Here is a 21,991-nt window from a genome sequence, read left to right on the forward strand (position 1 = left end):
ATGTTGAATGATTCCACTTATATGAAGTTCTAGAATAATTAAGACTAATGGATGATGATAAGCAGGACACTTGCTATTTTGGAAGAGGTATTTACTGGACATAATCATTAGGAAACCTTCAGGGACTATAGAAAAGTCCTAGATCTTAAGCCAGATAGTGGTTACACCAATGTACAGTCAAATGCTCTACCCCTGAGCTATACCATCTCTGGTTACACCAATGTATAAATTTGTCAAAAATCATAAAATTGTACACATAAGATATTAACTTTTATGTATGTAAAATATACCTTAATTTTTAAAAAAGTAATGAAGATCTTTAAAAAAGAAGAAGAAGAAGAATTAAATAACTGTGCAAGTGCTGTGCTAGGCATTTTATATGTGTTAACAATCTCATCCTTATGACAGTCCAGTGAACTATATGTTCTGTCTACTATATAAAGATATCAATTATCAGGTACATTAATTTATTTGACCAATTTGTATAAAGCAAATGGAAAAGTCAGTATTTAATCAGAACTTATTATTTTTAAAGCTATTGCTTTTTCCATTATAATCAGTGACTAGGTAATTAAATCTTGCATTAAAATAAAATTGCAAATAGGTTAAAAAGAATATGGAAGAGTTTGTAAAAGACATAAGATTATGAATAAACACAAACACAAGATAAGCTAAAAACAACTATTGAGAAAATGGGAAATAAACAATTAACAAAAACTCTATTAAAAAAGGATTCACTGTTGTTTTTGAGAGATTGAAATATGAAAAAATAAAATTTACAACATCAAAGAAAATGTATTATAGCTGAAAATAAAAAAAACAAAACAAACAACCCAGAGAGAAAATACCAAAAAGGAAGATACAGGAGGAAGGTGATTCAACACAGGAATCTCCACACAGGCTGCAACTCACTTTTTGTGATTTTTGGTAAGTCATTTAACCTTTGCCTCATTTTCTCCCACATGTAAAAGTAGAAATTCTAATAATGACTTTCCTATAAGACTGTGGGAAGGATTAATTAGGTAATGTTCACAGGAGCTTTGAAGATTAAAAGCCTCAAATAAGTGCTAAGTATAAAATACAAAACCAAAGAGACACAATCAGAAAATACACAAGTCAGAAAGATGAAAGGAGAAAAATAAGCTTATAAAAGAGATGGAAGTTAAACTTTGGAAAGATATGAAAAGGGACACAGGATTTATGAGTTTGAAAAAACTTAACTCCAAATAAACCCATACATGAAATACAATATTTTTTAAATGATGCTGATATATATTAATTCGTTAAAATATGACATTCTCAAAATACAGATCAGTGTTTGTACTGCAACAGAAACTGTTAATATTTTTCTTTGCAAGATTACAAGATGTGCTATTTTCATCATCCCTATCACTTCAAAACTGTGTCCTTCATTCTTGTCAAATCTGCTGTTAGGTGTCACATGCCTATCCTGTGTAAAACCTTTGTTCCCAGTTTCTACTTATCCCTACATCTACTCTAAATGTGTGAGATTCACAAAGTCAGCCCAAAATAAGATGGATGGGACTCAGTGACCACAAAGGGCTTCAGTGAACTGTGAAACAGGGAAATGAGCCAGTTGCCAGAAAGAAAAGATTGGATGGAGTGAGAAACTCTAAAGCCAGTTGCTGTAGTGAACTTCCCTCTATAATCTCCTAAAACTAAATGAGAATTTCAAGGAGAGAAAAATATTGTGACTTAATCACATGGTAGTTCTGTAAAAAGTTTTGGGTTTGGCATGAAGAGTTTAGTTTACATATGAGTTTGGAATAGAACTAGAATATTTAACAATAGATACCACACGGACATTGACCAATTTGAACAGATGCTGGTAATATAAAAATGAATTGGTACATTCCCGGTGGATATTAATGCTGAGTAGGACCAGTAGTAAACGAAATAGTGAGGTTGGCTTAGTTTAATTTCAGGATCTCCAGCTTTTCTGCTTCAATGACATTTTCTTCTAATTTTCACATACCTGGTCCCTGACTAGTGTTCTTTCACCTGCAAGCTTCCTACTAACCTTTCAAGTTCACTCACTACATCATCCTCCTGATCTTGACTCTATGATCTACATTACCTTTTGGCATCTTATGTTATCAAAATTCCAATTTCTTTTTGTGTAAGACTACTTTAAGGAAGAATGTGATCTGATAACATACTTTACACGAAGATATTATAAAGGTACATAGCCCAAAGGTAAGCCACTCCTTTCATGACCCGTCACAAACTGTATTGAAATGGCTTAAATGACTCTAAAGTACTTTAAGATAATTCAGAGGGATTCTTCTCTAAAAGCAAAATAGGCAAGGGGCACCTGGGTGGCTCTGACTTCAGCTCTTCTCATGATCTCATGGTTCCTGAGTTCGAGCCCCACATAGGGCTCGCTACTGTCAGTGCAGAGGCTGTTTGGAATCCCCTGTCCCCCTCCCTGTACCCCTCCCCTGCTTGTGCTCTCCCAAAAATAAATAAATATTCAAAAGCAAAATTGGAACTTCTGAAGCTAAAAATTTTAGCAGGTACTTTGGGGGTAGATTAACCTAGAGACCTCAAAGCAAACAACTGATATATCTATATGCGTATTTCTCCTTAGGATGATCTGTAAAATAAATTTCATAAAGATAACACTTATTTGATACCAATGCTTAGCCCACCTTTTCATGACTCTTTCCCTTATTCCTACCTCTCTTCAAAAGTCACTCTATAGTAATTTATATAGTTTTTTGTTTTATCTTCTGGACTATGAATGACAGTATCCTATCTAATTCATCTTTGTATACAATGGTAACAAATCTAGTATATCTGTCATATTAGATAACTGATACTATATTACCAACACAGTACTAGGCCTTTAGTGTTTTTTGATGTTTGAATAATGCAATGAATAAAGAATGGGTAGGTGAAGGAAGTATGGTCATTATTCAAGAAACTATCCTTTGATGTCGCCAAAGACAAATTAGGATGTCAGATTGTCTCCCAGATCACATCTCTGAACATGCTTCTTTCCAGCTTGAACAGCTTCTAAGACTCCCATTGCATGCTAAAACTCAAAGTTCCCAGATAGGAATTAAAAGCGTTTCAGGGTTTGGGTTCAAATACACTCTTCGCTTTTATTGGCAATTATATACACTTAGGTGCCCAGGGAAGACATAATAGTCAAACAAGATTTTGATCGTTTCCTCAACATGCCATTAAATTTCTCATCCTTCACTACATTTTGAATGCAGTTACCACACTCTTCTTCTCACACACCTGTCCAAATTTATAATGTTTAGTAGTGCTCTTGTGAAATATTTTTCTTCCCCTCTTAATGCACTTTTCACTTCTATTTCATGTTATTTGTGGTTTATTTCTACTGAGGGCAAGGATCATGTCATATCCATCCTTGTACACCCTATTTCATACAGTGTAGTACCTGTGATGTGACCTCCTCTGAGGGATCATGGTGAACTCAGCTCCGTAATGCCCATCACCAGACTTCAAGAAACTAAGGAAACTGCCCCAAGTCCCATTTTGTATGAATGATTGCATTCAGAATTACTCTGGGATCAACAATCTCTTAAAATTACTTCAAGGTCAAGAAGTAATATAAAACTGGCAAGCCTATAGTAAATTTGGAAGAGAAGTATATCATAAATTATTTTTTATGAGTGAGAAAATTATAGGCATCTTCGAACGCTCACCAAAATATCTGAAAGAAATATTTAAAAAACAGTTTGAAACAAGGTATAACTGTGCCAAGGGATTCTGTGTATGATTACGATGAACAGAAACAAACACTCAATTAATATATTTACCTAAACAGCTAGTTTCCTCCTGGAAGGAAGATGGCACTTAATTAATTTGGCTGAATAAGACTCCTAACTGAATTCTCAGCTATGCTGCTAATGGAGTCACCTCCAAGACCAACTAGAAATACAGAAGTATTGAAGAAAAGAATTGGAAAGATTATGTATAGTAGACCATCTAATTAAAGGCAATTATTCGATAAAGTCATTGTTCTGTTTTAGATTTTTTTTTCAACGTTTATTTATTTTTGGGACAGAGAGAGACAGAGCATGAACGGGGGAGGGGCAGAGAGAGAGGGAGACACAGAATCGGAAACAGGCTCCAGGCTCTGAGCCATCAGCCCAGAGCCTGATGCGGGGCTCGAACTCACGGACTGCGAGATCGTGACCTGGCTGAAGTCAGACGCTTAACCACTGCGCCACCCAGGCGCCCCTCATTGTCCTGTTTTAAATGTATTATTAGAGATGCTTACCTAGAAGGGAAATGGCACACAAGCAATGGGATTAAATGTAAGAATCTAGTTTAGGTTCTATTGGTTTGAAAGGAACCTGTTAACTCCTGGCTGTCTTTGGCCTCATCCCACGTTCTCCTGTTAGCAGGTGCAAAGTGGGTCACCCTTGAATCTTATCCTTTCCATCTTATATAAAATGAAGACATTGGGTTGATAAAAATGCATAAAAGAAAAGAAAAACTTCTAGCCATGGCCAGGAGCTATTGAAATCCTTTTTTCCCTCCTGAATATAACATTTTAGAAAGCTTCAGAAGAAATGTTTTCAATAGTGATAGCAAATGCCTTCCTTTGATGTTAGATCAGAGGTACCCGACTTTAGTGGTCAAAGTCATAGAGTATCTAGATAAAACTCAAAATATGAAGGGGCAAATACAAATACAAAATAAATACAAATACAAATAAATACAAAAGCAGGTAAATTTCATTGACTAATGTTACATTGGACTTGCAATTCAGGGCTTTTCTGCTAAAGGGACTTAGGTCACCTATGTCTTTAAATCATACTTCCGCTTGGATAGGGTTTAGAAAGTACTATAAATAATTATACAGTGACAGATTAACTTATGAATATCACCAGATATTTTCTTTTGACACTTTCTTACACCTGTGCCAGATAAACATATTTGTTTGGCATGCAGTAAGGAATTATGACCTTTAAGGAAAGCCTGATCTGTAGCAGTACGAAAGCCAGAGGGCTAGTTGTATAAAGGGAGGCTTTAGAGCTATTGAAATATGCATCAACAAACAAAAAATAAAATACTTTACATATGTGGCAAATATCATCTGAGGCAACAAATCATAATGTGTTTATCTATTATGTTGCAAAGTGTCTCTGCTTTATATAAAGTCTCCCTTCACTGAAGCAACTGGAAAACTTAAGGTGCTTACAGAAACAAGGAAGAGAAAATAAAGACTTGGAGAGCATAAAACAGATCCAAAACTGAAGGAAAACACTTTCGAGAGAGATTTTTGTTTGTTTTGGGAGAAGAAAAGAAGTCACAACTTCAGTTATGGTTTATTCAGTACTTAGAAATTCTAACAATCTAAAGAGGAGATGTGACACACTGCTTACCTAAGGCTGCTCTTTCCCTACAGGGCTTACCTCTCAACAGTCAGCTCACCATAGTGGCAATCTGATCTAAATTTAGAGAGCGTTCTCATTTCCCTCACGCACAATCATGTTAGAGGTACAAGATAACAAGTGTGATTTAGCAAGTATTTCCCATGTGTAGTCATGGTTTGATTTTGAAATCATACATAACCCTCATCACTATGGAATCCAATACCACAAATACAAATAAACATTGTGACATATTATATATGTGATATTAACTATCAGCGATATATGTGGTAGTTAATATCCATCAAATATGAAAAAAAATAAGTAGGTAGTATTTTGGTTCAAATTTAAACAAATTGTTTTAAAATGCATCTATTTCTAAGGCATTCTTAGAGGAACAACATGTTCTTATATAGAGTGCTGACTGGTTAGGGTCTGTTCCGTAAGATAATCTCTTATAAACATTTTTTTTTGCACTAAATATGTTTTAAAACAAAATTGTTATTTTTTTCCAACTAATTCTGTTACTGGGTGTAACATATGCCACTTCACAAGTTTCCTCCCTTTGAAACTTAGGTAGGTTTGGTGTCTAAATGGAATTTCTCTTGATTGGTTGGGGATGCCCAGATGTGGGTCGATGATGGGGTGGAAACCTCTGGTCTGGGAGGTGAAAGAATACATCTGAGGCAGAACAAAGGAGGTAGAAGTTTACTGAACACACCACAAGGGTGCAGAGGACAAGACAGCAAGGAGAGGCTGTCTGCAAGGAGGCAGTGGGAGGGGGCTGCTTTTAAAGAGGGAAGGTGAGGAGGTATGGTGATGTATGGAACTTTCCCTTTTGGGGTAACTGTGACTAGTAGTAAATAGCCCATCGGCCAGTTAGGGCCTATGGGTATTTTGGGGTGGGTAGACTGATGGCCTGTATGTACTCAGCCAGGGGGGTCACTGTGGCCCTTTCTGAATTCCACTGCTCAAGCCTGTTTGCCTAAAAGCAGCCTCCACAGTAGATGGTTTCTAACTTTATCATATTCTAGCAATGCCATATTTGAGTATTCTCAGAAGGAAAAACATACCATTTTTTCTTGTTTTCCTTGGGGATGCAGCAAGGGGAGCTTCCTAGAACTGAATTTGCTTATAGAAAATGTGCATTTTAAGGGATGATAGGTATTATAAAATTTCCATTCATAATCTTTTATACCTTTTATACCTTGGTTAAACACCAAATGACTGATGATATTATATCCTACCATGTGTGGTGAAGGGTCTCCCAGTTGGGTGGAAAGGGGGGTGTGTGTGTGGTGAATTAAACATGCTTAAGAAAGAGACAAGACCAAAATTGAGCCATGTGCCTGAAACAACGCATTCTTTGCTAATACCTTTTTTTTTTTTTTTTTCCTATTCCTTTTCTGTCTTTAAAAACCTTTCTTATTCCACAGCTGGACAAGCTCCTTTTAATTTGCTGTATGGGAGTCTGCCCAATTCAGTTTCCTTGGATAACATTATTTTGATCTCTAAGTTTACTCAGCTAATTTTTGCTGTTAAACAGCTCAAACTTTCTATTCTACCCTCGCCAGACCTAGTAGAATGGTCTGCCCACAAGCAGTCTGCTGAGTTAGGTTGTTAAATAAATTGGGTTCTAGTTTGGCCATTTTATACACAATGTTCTCCCTTTCCTACTCACTACCTCTTGTATCAATTTAAGTTTCCATTTATATGCCAGTCTTTTCTACTAGAAAATAAATCCCTTTTTTCTCTGTTTTACTCACTTTCATTTTCTTTTCAGTTCCTAGCACAATTTTGAAAATTCTAAATATTCAGTCAGCAAATGTTTGCTGAATAAAATTATCTATGGAAATTTATATCCTAATATACATACATACACTAATATATGTGTTTATATACATGAAGACATACAAATTGATGTAAAAGTTTATGGATATGCAAATATGTATATATAATTTAATAGAAGTCTGGAATATTTCCTGAGTCACATGATAATATTTTAAGCAGGTATTGAGTTCCAAATCTCAAAAGCCTCAACAAAAATGACATTTTTGTGTTAGGGGATTCTTTTTGTATTTTCAAAGGCAGCCAACCTTAGATGTTTCTATCTGCAAAAGAGCCTAGTTTAGACAGAAATGAAAAGTGTAATGCAAACTTCTTCATGCCAAACACCCTTGTTGGTTTTTCCTTCCTTGTAATGTTTTCTGGCTCTGCACACCTGGATAGAACCTGATAGTAACTTCCTGGCATCATCTTCTGGGCTTGCTCAGAGTGGAGCTGTGATTTTTCTAGTGTTACAGCTGATGGTTGACAGCTAATCCTAATGGAAAAGCAATGCCACCTTTGCTAATCCTAACAGAGAAGCTAAACCACTTTCGCTTTCAATCTGAACATCCAACATCAGATGAGTTTTTTAAAACGAGACGCCACTCTAAATTCTATCCCAGTACATACAAGATTGTGTGTGTTTATATATATGCATAAATATTCCAAGTCATTTGCAGTGTTTAAGAATGTATTTGAAGTCACTTTTCCCCATGTTATAAAAAAGATAACCATTTTTACAACTCTATTTAAAGGTCCTACAAAATCTATCACAAACTATTAAAAGAAATGACAACTATGCCTTTGCCATGCACTAACCACTTTATTTCTTTTCTTAAATTTTTAGATTGTGGTTTATAATTCATAAAAGGAATGTGAGTTCATATATCGTTTTCAAAATTTTGTTTCTGAAACAAGGTATATAAGGAATCATATAGCTAATTTATATTATTAATAAAAAGTTATTAACAACTAAGATTTATGTACTGTTTTACACATTAGAAAATATTTTCTCAGACATCTCTTAGAACAATCCACAAAAGAGAAATATTTTATTAGAATATATATTTTGGCATTATAGATGAAATCACCTACACATGAGAAAGTTGGGCCCATGGAGTAGATTGCTGGGAACTGAAAGGAAGGGCCTACACCGGCCAACTCCATCTTGTTCTGTGTCCTTCACCTTGACCACGCCTCCTCCCCTTGAGTAACCTCCCGCTCACCTGCCTAACAGGACTCGGACCCTTCCCCAGCCAATCGGCTGAGGCCACAGCCATTACCTCACAGGCATTACTTCACCAATTGCCCCTAGGCTCCAATAAAACCTTTGTCCTTTTAAAACTCGCTCTCTCTCCCTGGTATCTCACCGCTGCATCAGTGCAGGTAGGGGATTGAGCTTGAGCTAGCTCGAATAAAGGCTCTTTTGCTTTTGCATCAGACTCAGCTCCCTAGTGGTCTTTGGGGATCACGAATTCTGGGTATAACAGGAACAACGTGTACTGGATCACTAAAGCTAAAGGGAGTTCCTGGAGAGATGTTTTACTTAGCCAGACACAAGTGTTTGTCAATGGGCTACAGGTTATAAGGAAATTTGATTCTATCTGCCATTTCCTTCTGCCTTTGTTTCCCACATCACTACGGAGTGGTGATGTTGGGGCTCCAGGAAACGGAGCCTATAGGTTTCTGGAGATTAGGCTATTGGTAAGATTGCCTTTTCTTGCAATTTACTAAGATATTTGTAAATAGATGGAGACTCAGGTCCTGCAGGACTATGATCTCTATCAGTTAACCCTTTGTTTTTCCCCTTTCCTTTGTTCTTGGGCAGCCAGGAGTGACCAAGGAATATAACACATATCCCACCTGCGGGGTGGGCGTGGTGTGTGCTGCCTATCAGCTTGCCTTATGCTCCCTCATCAATTATCTCATTATTTATTACAATAATCCTACAAGTATGTAATATTTGTTATTAATAAAATAAGAATTACTATTATTAGTATTACTAGCATTCCATAAGTGAGGAAATGAGGCTTTGAAAGCTTAAGCAGCTTGTACAAGATCACACAGCTAATAAGTGTGGGATTTTAAAAGAATCATCAAAACCACCTTTCATTATGCAGTGCAGTAATAAACAATAATGTAGACAACATGGAGCTAAACGGATAGCATACTCATTGAAATCTCAGGTGCAATATAAAATGAGAAAATGTTGAAATCAATTAAGGTATATATCTGAAGAGAAAAGCTAAAATTATGCATTTTAAGTACATGGCACCGTTTATTCCCACACTCATAAATATACAAATATTAAAGAACTAAATAGAGGGGCGCCTGGGTGGCGTAGTCGGTTAAGTGTCCGACTTCAGCCAGGTCACGATCTCGCGGTCCGTGAGTTCAAGCCCCGCGTCAGGCTCTGGGCTGATGGCTCAGAGCCTGGAGCCTGTTTCCGATTCTGTGTCTCCCTCTCTCTCTGCCCCTCCCCCGTTCATGCTCTGTCTCTCTCTGTCCCAAAAATAAATAAACGTTGAAAAAAAAAAAAAAAGAACTAAATAGAGAGTTATTCCATACCATAGATAGGAAGACTCAACATTGTCAGGATGTCAGTTCTCCTAGGAAGATTTATAGATTCAGTATAAATCTCAGCAAATTATTTTGTGGCTATTGACAAACAGATTCTAAAGTCTATATGGAGAGACTATATGGAGCGAGATCCAGAATAGCCAGCACAACATTTAAGGAGAAGAACAAAGTTAGAGGTGTAACACTACCTGACTTTAAGACTTACAGTAAAGTTACTGTAATCAAGAAAGTGTGGTATTGGCAAAAGAATTGACAGATAAATTTATGGCACAGATTAGAGAGCCTAGATATAAACCAAGGAATAATAGCCATTGCCTCTTTGACAAATATAATAAAGATAGTCTTTTCCACAAATGGTGCAGGAACAACTAACTGCATGCAAATAAATAAATAAATAAATAAACAAACAAACAAACAAATAAATAAATAAATAAATAAAAATAATAATAATCTAGACAGAGACCTTAACCCTTTATAAATTTAACTCAAAATGGATCCTGGACCTATATAAAATGCAAAACTATAAAACTCTGTTTTGTGCTGGTCTCAGCCTTTCCACAGTGACTTTATCAGCTAAAAATGCCTGGAGGCATTCACCTGGGCTCCCACAAATATTTCCCTTTTTGGAATCAGTGTCCTGGCTGAACCACCCCCTAGGATTCTTATGATTACAAGGTACCCTCAACAATAACCACTAGGAAACTTTGAGAAAAGAACAACAAAACATCCAACCAAACAAAAAAAGGGTTTCTTACTCACAGCCCTGGAGGTACTTGGCATGCCTGGGACCACACAGTGTGGTTGTGGGTGGAAAGAGAAAAAGAATGTGGGTCTGGGGTTCTGCTTTTCTTGGGGTTGAGGGTGGGGTGGCTAGGGTTTTGCAGGTTCACCTTTTATTGGTGAATTTAAAACATAAAGGCAGGAATTAAAGCCTGCAAAGGGAAAAATATGCTGCCAGTTGTCAACTAAGTCAACCAGAAATGCCTAAAACAGAGGAAACTTCAGGGGTGGGATGGTTTCACACTTTAACTAGTCTGTGGTTACCAATGTATTTATTCAAGGTAGTGGTCTTTAATTTTTTTTTAACGTTTATTTATTTTTGAGACAGAGAGAGACAGAGCATGAACGGGGGAGGGGCAGAGAGAGAGGGAGACACAGAATCGGAAGCAGGCTCCAGGCTCTGAGCCATCAGCCCAGAGCCCGACGCGGGGCTCGAACTCACGGACCGAGAGATTGTGACCTGAGCTGAAGTCGGAGGCTGAACCCACTGAGCCACCCAGGCGCCCCAGGTAGTTATCTTTAAAGTGGATGCCTGAGTAATCAAAAGCTTAATGTCAGGCACTTCCATTACAATAGAAACAAAACAAAACAAAACAAAACAAAACACCAATGGAACAACAACAACAAAAAAAACCCAAACCAAGTGTCAGGATCTTATACTACAAACTCCTCGAAGATAAAGTAGGAGAAAACCTAGATGACCTTGGGTGTTGCATTAACATTTTAGATCAACACTAAAAGCACAATCTATGAAAGAATTGATAAGCTGGGCTTTAAAATTTAAAACTTCTGCTCTGTGAAAGACACTGTCAAGACAATGAGAAGACCAGCCACAAATGGGAGAAAATATTCACAAAAGACATATCTGATAAAGGACTGTCAACCAAAATATACCAAAAAACAAAACAAAACAACAAAACAAAAAAACTCTTAAAACTCAACACTAAGAACATAAGCAATCTGGTCAAAGAAATGGGCAAAAGGCCTTAAGCGATACCTCACCAAAGAAGATATACACATGGCAAATAAACATATTGAAAGATGTGCCATATCATATATTATCGGGGAAATGTAAATTAAAACAACAAGGAAATACCACTATACACTTATCAAATGACCAAAATCTGGAACACAGACATCACCAAATACTGGCAGGGACATGAAACAGCAAACACTTTCATTCGTTGCTGGTGGAAATGCAAAATGTCACAGCCACTTTGGAAGACCTTTTGAAAGACAAAACAGACTCTTACCATTCAATTCATTAGTCACACTACTTAGTATTTACCCAAAGGAGTTGAAAACTTATTTTCATGCAAAAACCTGCTCTAGATGTTTATAGTAGCTTTTTTTCATAATTGCCAAAACTTGGAAGCAATCAAGATGGACTCAAGTAGGTGAATGAATAAATAAGCTGTGGTACATCCATACAATGGAATATGATCCAACACTAAAAGGAAATTAGCTATCAAGCCATAAAAAGACATGGGAGAAACTTAAATTAATATTAACTGAAAAAAAAGCCAATATGAAAAGCCTACATATTGTATAATTCCAACTAGGACACTTTAGAAAAAGGCACAACTATGGAGAAAGCAAAAAGACCAGGGGTTGTCAATGACTGGTGGTAGGAGGGAAAAATAGAGCACAGAGAACTTTCAGGGCATTGAAAGTATTATGTACGATACTGTAATGATGGATAAATGTCATTATACATTTGTCAAAACCCATAGAATATACAATGCTAGAGTGAACTATATGCAAACTATGTGATGAGGGAGCATAAGGCAAGCTGACAGGCCACAAACACTAAAACCCCAGAATTCACTGCCCTGACATCCACGAATCTGATTCAGGACATGCACAGGTCTCAGTCCTGGTTCTGACCCTAAAAGTAAACCATTTGCTAGGGTTCACACCCTTAAATCCAAGGGTTGGCCTATAGCTATTTGTAGAGGGGAGACCTGCAGTGTCCAGTGCATGCTCATGAGGCTATTCATGGTGAGGGGAAAGGAGAGGCTGCTAGTGAAGGGGAAGAAAAGATAGAAGATGGAAGGTGGAACATAATGTGGGTAGAAGCCCAGAGTTGCCACTTTTTGAAAGGCCAGATTCTGCCACAGAACTCCAAAGACTAGCGAAACATCATCTTCCAGAGCATTATAAAAGTATATGTGTCAAGTAGAAAGAACATCTTTAATAGTTTTTCATCTTGATTTATAAATTTTTAACATTTAGATTTATAGTTTGTGAGACTCCATTTTCATTTTTGTCTGGGCTCCACAGATATTCAGGATAGGCTTGCCGCGAGTATTGGTAAATACTTCTCTCCGAGCTTTCCTTAAATATAGGCCTATGGGAAGAAATGAGGCAAGTACTATTATATTGAATCTACTTGTTCAATAAGTTGAAAATTCTTTGTTGACTCTCTCACACAATTCTATGTGGAGTTACTTTCCTGTGTACCTGTCTGTAGCTCTGGAATCTGTTTAGCAGTGCAAATGATGGAAATATAGCATGTGCAAGTTTCCTGTCTAATGAGCTACAATCTAGTATCACAAATATGTTTAACTTCTGCAATGTGGAATTACTATTTGCAGTATACAAAGAGCAATTTCAAATGTAGATAGTCAATCTACTATATGTATGCTTTAGTTTGGGATGGTGATACATTCAGATAAATAACAGCAACAAATCATCCGGGTGATGATTCAAATATCTTAGAGTCAAAGAATTTCACCCATTTTGTTTGTTGATGATTGTATTGGTCCACACACTTTGTATCTACTTTTAGGTATTGTTTTCTTACACAGTTGAAGGGTTTGGACATAAATGTTTTATTAACATTGACATCCTTTACTACTGCTTTAGTTTCACAACTACAGTGTTCATTGAAAAAAAAAAAATATTGGTATAGAAGTCCAATATTTGGGAAACGAAAATCCCTCAACAGGGTGAGATAAATGTTAAAGATAAAAATTGGGGGTTGACATTGGTCCTCTATTAGGTAAATAACCTCAGAGCCACAGGTATGTGTTAAGTTTAAAATATGTATTGTTACATTTAAATATTGCCTAAAGATTTTAAGGCTGTATATAATATATAGTGGAATTGACAATGAGTATAAATACATGGACTCAGATATCTTGTCAGGTAATAACACTGGAAGGTTGATGACCATACACTAAAATCATGACTGAGTGCTAAGAATTACAGGGATTTTTTGATGCTGAACAAGTGAGAGAGAATTCAGGAACCTCGGTGCAAATGTTTATAAAGAACTAGGCAATCATTGTTCATGTGGAGCTCTGTTTTCTTTGTTCTCTGCATCAAGCTTAACCTGAGCTTGTCTTCAGATCTATGAATAGGCCGAACAATCACATTGGAATAGAACAAATGCCCTTAGATGATCCAAGAACTAAGTCATGGAACCAGTACAGAAGCTATTTTCCCAAGTTTAGGCAAGGAATATCACTGTTGTTAGTAATACCACCCCAAAGGCCGAGGAAACTCCATTAATGAAAAGGTACCACTGTGGGTAAACACAGAAGTTCCTATTAAACTGGCAGACTAGTCAGATTTTCTGTGGGACCATCTTGTTGTCTTGAATACAGTAGTGCATACATTTGAAATGCATTGACAATTTCACATGAGGTTATTAAATTTAGATATCCAAAAAAATCATATGTGGGACATTATTTTGTGTTGAAAAATATATTTAGAATAACAACTTTTGAAGTCTTATGAGTAGATCATGTTTTTAAAATGTTTAAAATAATAAAAAAGATTTTCTAATTATCATTTGTATTACTTTTTCTGAAGATCTCAGAACAATCAAATTATGCAAGGTCTTCATAAATTTCTGAATTTTTATCATGGTGTAGGAACAAAAAGGTCCATGTGAAATTGGGTAACAATTATATAAGAAACAATGAATTAAATTTAAAGTCATATATGCATTCATGTTTGATTAAACTACATGATATATTACTTTAGATGTTGAGACCCACAGAAAATTGTTTCACTAGATTGAAAAATGTGCAAAGGCTCTAAAGTTAATAACACTTCAAAGTTGAAAAGCTATATACTTTAAATTGTATAGGTTATTTCTGCAATATGCTGTTAAATTTTTAATTTTACAACTATGTACAAACTTTAAAATGATCTCACATTTGGATACATACCAAAAATTAGGAGAAGAGGCTTGTTATTGTAAATATGGCAGAAAAGTACATATTATTTTCCTGAGGTGTAATTTTTTTTTGTAATCTAAAACCTGAATTTAGAGAGTGAAAAAAAATTCTCAGGAAATATTTTCTACTCTATCCGCTCTGTGTGGTATTAAAAAGCATTTGAAGTCCATTTTAAGCTTTCAAAAAAATTTTTTTTAAATTTTTTTAACATTTATTCATTCTTGAGAGACAGAGCATGAGTTGGGGAGAGGCAGACTGAGAGAGGGAGACACAGAAACCAAAGCAGGTTCCAGGATCTGAGCTGTCAGCACAGAGCCCAACATGGAGCCTGAACCACAAACCATGAGATCATGACCTGAGCCGAAGTCGGACACTCAACCCACTGAGCCACCCAGGCGACCCTCCCCCCCCCCAAAAATTATTTTAAATTTAATTTTACACATTAAATAATAATCTTATTAAAAATGTAGAATTGAGACAGATTTAAATACAAATAGCTTCTGGATGTAAAATCAAATTTTTGCCCTCTAGGCCCTCCCACAAAGATGACTCAAAGTAGAGAGCCCACTTAATAATGTGGTGAGTAGCATTCCATTGCCACCAGTCCCCAGAACAATTGCACTGTAGAGCAGGTCACTGCTCAGTTTTAGGTTCTGACCAGCCTGACCTGATTCTTTTTTCTTTTCTTCAAAATAATTTTATATTTTTTTCAAATATTACACATTTATTTTTATTTACCCTTTATTTATCTATTCATTTACTTAAAAATAGTTCCCTCTTTTCTATCTTCTCTTCCCCCACCCTACTTTTGTTTGGTAATTTATGTAACACTACTGTTCTTCCTGCAGTATTTTTCCAAGAAGAAAGGGAAGTCATTAACATCTTGTCCTATTGTCACTTTCATAGAAACAAACATTGCCCACTGGTGATGGTTGATCATGTATTTGCTTATGAGTTAACTTCTTCAATGTCCTCATATGGTTACCTTAGGATACCTACCTCTTTTTAAGAGGTGCCTTTTTGAGCACTTTGTGTGTTCAGACCTTATAATGATATGAAATATCTCAAAAAAGCAATCAAGGGAAGTGGATACTGCCATTTTCACAGATCAAATTTATCAGTAGAGTTGTTATGAGATTAATATAAATACACACTTAAAATATGTGGTCATTTGTATCTAAATTACAGTTAATTCCTTATAATGCTAAAATATGTTAAATGCTTTATTTAATTTGGTTAAGATGGGGAATATCTTAACAGTGTAATAATTTTAAAAAATTAACTGTGGGATGATAATGGCAATTATACCAAAGCTGTGGATGCAGAACTAATCTAAGATATATGGTCATTTTCTTGGTGGATCCATTAAGTATAGAACTACCATATGTTATTTTACCAAGGAAATGACCGGAATGACATTTTAATATTTAATTCTAATATGATACAGTCTTGTTTATAAAAAGTTATATTTTGATCTCAAGTAATATTTGATATAATAAGTGAGTTAACTGTGCAGGTTAATATACATATTGCACAAGGGCATGCTAATGCAATTAAAAATTAGCTCAGGCAAAAATTATCATGAAAGATTTATAGAGTGCTAACAGCAAAGATTATTTCTGAATTTACTATAACTAACATTGGTTCTTCTAAGACGTGTTTCATATCCATGTTCTTTTGTAACTTAACTCTTTCTTAGTATTAAATATTATTTGAATTCAAAGATAAGTCTGCATTTTAACAAAAAGTTTCTAAGTCAACATTTACTGAGGCCATAGTGGTTAACTTTCATATTGTTATTTAAAGCTTAAGAAAAAAGAAGTTAAGGTTTCTTGAGAGACTCATTTGTAACTATGCACATCTCTAGCCATTAAGTTGATGACTAGATTAGTCTTTTTCATAAGGAAAGGCTATATAAATTTTTCTCTCTCACTCCCTTTCATTCTCTCTCAGATGTTTTTTCTCATCAAAAGTTTCAGAATTGTTCATTGTTTTGCCAAAGTATGTATATTTAGGCACATTTTTCTTCTGCAAGCTGTAACAAGGCAGAATTGAAAGTGATTTTCTTTAGTCATCTAGAGAGAAAAATAGGTATTCTCATACTGTTATTTGATAATCTCTAGATTAATAGTCATATACCTTTGTGAATAACAGGTATTTTAAAGTATCTATTATATTTATTTTTCCATCTTATCAAATGTGTTCAGTTACTATCTACTTGTCATTGACACTGCTTACTGTCACATAAAGAAAAATCAGATACGTTTCTCATGTTCACTATTAACTTATTTTTAATAAAAGGGTAAAGTTGTTTTCAAGTTTTAGGATGCATAATGATCAATTGTTTTTTGGTAGGGTGCCTTTGTGTTTTATTTTTGTTTTTGTTTGTTTGGGTTAGTAGCCCACAAGCAGGAGATCTGATTTATTAGCTGTTGGGTAAGAACCAAGATGTGTGTTTTACCATGCACTTCATGTGGTTCTGATGAAGAGAATTTCTAGAGCACATGTGACAAAATAAGGTTTAAATAAGAAAGAGAACATGACTTTTAAGATCAAAAAGCAAATAAAAACCTATTTGTGTTCTCTGATATCACTCTTCAATTATAGGATTTAATTCTAAAAAATCAGCTAGGAGTCCTTCATTGTCTTTGCAGATCATCAGTTCTCATAAGTTATCTCCTTCCATCCCCCCATTTATATGCTTCATTCTGCTTTCCCTGAGGTAATAGATCACATTACACTGGGAAACCATTATCAGCACCTTTAAGTTCCCCATCCCTGTCTGTCTCAATTCAGAAATGGTTGCCAAATGAAACAATGGGTTTGATCGGGAGGATATAACCTAAGTCATATTTTTGAATCTTGGCTAAGTCTGACAAGGAAAGGCTCTGAGTGAAAATCTTATCTCCTGCTATTTAGGATATAGAAACATTGACTTTTCCATCTCCCTCAGTCTCCTGATTCTCAGCGATTTCCATTACAGACCATGGGCAGAGAGACCCTCACTTTCACTATTGCCAGCAAACTGGCAGATTCTTGCCTGAACTTATTATCTCTTTCTTATAGAATTTTGCTAAAAGTGGCAGGAACAGTCAGAATTCTGTGTTTTTCTATCCTCTTCCCCTACAAACCACAAATCCAAAGGCATTTCGTATGACTCCCCGTTGTTATAGGTCATAGTTTATGAAATGTTTTCCCTTAACAAGTGTCACAAGCATACCAGTATATAGCATATCTTTTCTTCACCTGCTGTCCATATACCAAGACAATGGTGCATATTTTTAATTTTTATTGTTGCAAAGCCCCACTTCCAGGTACCAACTTCTGTATTAGTATTTAGGTTATACTGCTGGAACAAGAGATCCCACAGACGTGGCTTGAATGACAAGGGAGCTTACTTCACACAAAACAGTACAGAAGTTAATTTTCCAGGGCTTGAGAAACTAATCTGCTCTAAGAAGTCATTTAGGTATCCAGATTCCTTTCATCTTGCTCGGTCAACTCCGGGTGTTCTATCCTGGAGTATGTCACCATTGTTAGCTGGCATCCATATGCACCTTTGAGACAGAAGAAGATGAATAAGGAAATCCATGTTTGGTGGTTTTGACAGGGAAAAAATCTGTTATAAGATGGCCAACAGAACTGATAGGGAAATTCCAGTCCCCAACCTAAGACTCCCCTTCTGGGTTCTTCTTCCTACCCCACTTGCCAAGTATGCCAAATTACTACTAATGCAGAATGCGGAATGTGGAAATAACAGACTAGAAATTGTTCCCTCTGCTTATGCTCTCGGAGCTCAGACCTCTGGAGAGTGATCTCCTTTGACCCCACTGGTGTAAAACAAACTTCCTGCCTTCCAAGATCTCCAAGTACCGCTTGTTTCTTCCACTGGGTGATCCAGACCATGTTCCATAACAGTTTTACATTCAAGGTGCTGATCTAAAACTTGTTAATTTAATTTCCTTGCATATACCACTGGCCCGAAGTGAGTACATGGATGCATCTACACTAAAAGAGGCTAAGAAATACATCTTGCTTGGTTATTATGTTGTAACTAAAACTTGGGTGTCCCGTTAATAAATGGAATAAAGAGAAAATAAATGTAAGAGCACAATTAGCACTCAATGTCACAAAATGGTACTTGTAAAGGATAATGAGAAAATTGAATAAAAAGTGGATTTGCTATGCACATGCTAGTTTTTTTTAAATTATACTATCCATTATTGCTGCAATACTCTTTTCAGATCCATTTTCATTGTGCAATATTTCTCCTATAGAAACTACAGCTTGGCTTTAGTATTTCCTATTCTATCAAATACATGGCCTTCTGAGCAGCCTTCTAGCTCTCCAATGACTACTTGTCTATCCTCACCTCTCAAATAATTTTACTAAGCTATTAGTAACACCCACTCATTCCTCCCTTTGTGGGCTTTTTGTTGTTGTTATTGTTAAGTGGGCTTTATATCCAGCACAGAGCCCAACACGAGGCTTGAATTCATGACCATAAGAGAAGACCCAAGCTAAGATCAAGAGTCCGACATTTAACCAATTGAGTCACCCAGGCACCCTGTTTCTTTTGTGTTTTTAATCATGGAATTTTTCCCCTAATATCACCACTCATTTATCTTCATCATCTTCAAAAGCTTATTTGAAATTTTCCTTCTCCATAAACTACCATAGTAACCCTGTATAATTTGCTGTTTCTTACATCATCACTTCTTACTATTTTAATCTGCACTTGTGAAGATGTTACCTTTCATAATTTTAACACATTTTCACATTTATATGCCATTTTCCATCTAGACTGAAAACTTTTCCAAAACAAAGAAAAAGTACTTATGAACACACAAGAATAGCATGGTATTAACGTTCTTTGCTAAAAAAGCATCCTTCTTATGAGAGAATTTTTTTTGGAAAAATCACAAGGTTTGAAGACGAAAATACCCTTTCTATATCTACCATTTAACCAGTTGTGTGATCTTTGACATGTAACATGATACCCTCTTTTTTGTTATTGTTGTTATGCTAAAAATGAAGTCAATACCTCTGCCAGCAGAGTTCTTTATGACTAACCTTGGTGACTACAGCATATTGCTTATTCAGTTTTATTGGTTAGAATACTTAATGATATCCTGTTCTTTGTAAAAGTTTATATTATTTATAACTATTTTTTTGTTTTATAACTATTTTACATGATTTTGTTTGTTATAATATAAGGCAACATTGGCATGTATATCAATGAATACTACTATCAGTATATTAGCTTATTTTTCTGAGTTTATTATTTACTTTTGAAAGAGAGAGAGAGAGAGAACACACAAGCAGGAGAGGGGCAGAGAGAAATGGAGAGAATGCCAAGCAGATTTGGCTTGATCGCACAAACCATGAGATCATGACCTGAGACCAGATCAAAAGTTGGACACCTGACTAAGCCACCCAGGCGCCCCTCAGTATATTAACTTCTAATGACAACACTCTACTACTTTTTCTACAAACCTATAGGACCATACAAAAAATGAAAATTCATGGGTGCCTGGTTGGCTCAGTTGGTTGAGCATCCAACTTTGGCTCATGTCATGATCTCATAGTTCATGAGTTCAAACCCCGCATGGGGCTCTGTGCTGATGGTTCAGAGCCTAAAGCCTGCTTCAGATTCTGTCTGTCTTCCTCTCTCTCTGCCCCTCCCCTGCTCATGCTCTGTCTCTCAAAAATAAACAAATATTTAAAAAATTTTAATGAAAATTCACATATTAGCCCTATTAAAAAAAGAAATTTACTATTTATCTTACTAAATAAAAAACCATTTGATTAAAGCAATAGATTATACACTGTGACCTAAGGCCCAACAATCTCAGATTTGTAAAACCCAAAGTGAACCAATTCCATATATAGTTCATACTGACTCAACACTTTTATGCAGAAGAATTAATGCAAAATAATATGTTAGGGTTATTTGATCTTTAATGTCCCTTCCAGCAATAACACTTCATGATTCATACTACAAAATATGAAAGTTTCTTTATATTTCCAAATATTAGTATAACATTCACATTATCATTTTTCTAGTAGATTAACTTAAACCTATCATATAAAGAACTATACATGAATTTTTTAACTTAATGTCTCTTATGTTACAGATAATACTTCTCACAGACATCAAAGCCATGCAGTTTTGGATTCTATACTATCCATCAAGAAATACTAAAAGTAACTAGTCATTCTGAAAATAAGCCTGGGCACTTTTTTGACTCTACATAATAGGTATTTCATTTTCTATTTTAATGCCCTGAATGCACAATGGTTCTGTATGTACAATAACATTTGTATAGGATAATAACTAGAAATATTAATATTTATTCCTTTCCCTTCTAGTTGTTATTTTTTCTTAGTCAATCAGAAAGCAAATTTATGTGTCTTATATACATATCCACAGAGGTTCTACATTCTCCTACCAAATTTCTTATTGACTAATCCCAACTAAAAACAATTGACCTTTTGTAATATCCTAAATTTGTATCAGTACAAAATGAAACAGAGATGAAAACATAAGAAACTGTGTTTCAGTTGATAAATCTCAAGACACTTGACTCAGATGGTTAAATAGTTGCTAATAGTAATCCTCCCAGGACTAACCTAATTCATGGAATATTGCCTATCCTTTATTGTAAGCCTGGTCCTTCATCTGTTCTTTGGCCTACAAGAAATTTTTATTTTTTAGAATATTTTTATTAAATTAGTTGGAATTGGATTTGTGACGTATAATCAAAGAGCCCAAACTAATCCAATTATTTTTATAACTTTTAAACAGGAGAATAAAAAACAATTGGGGAAGCCCTAGAGCAAAGTAGAAGGTAAAACCAAGCAGACAGATGTTTCAAAACCTCTAAGAAGGTTTAATTTATTTTAGTCCTATATTGAATTAAAGAAATGAGCACCAACACTGGGATAGGATAACACTCTCGGGGATGATGATATTGTAAAGAGACTTTACATTTTTCATTCTAATACCTGTGACTTGGACTGCATAGAGACAAGAGTATATGACAATATGACAATAGAACAGACCCTAAGTTAATCATGGTTTTAAAAAATGTTAGCAGACAGGCTATTTAAATTAACTATGATTGATATATTTAAGAAGCTAGTGAAATAAATGTAGAAAGTTTAAAAATGGAAAATATCACTAGAGAACTTGAATCTAAAAAAAAAGGAAATTCTAGATCTGAGTGATATAGT

The sequence above is a fragment of the Leopardus geoffroyi genome, chromosome B4 (genome assembly GCF_018350155.1).
Source record: "Leopardus geoffroyi isolate Oge1 chromosome B4, O.geoffroyi_Oge1_pat1.0, whole genome shotgun sequence".
In the NCBI taxonomy this organism is placed as follows: domain Eukaryota; kingdom Metazoa; phylum Chordata; class Mammalia; order Carnivora; family Felidae; genus Leopardus; species Leopardus geoffroyi.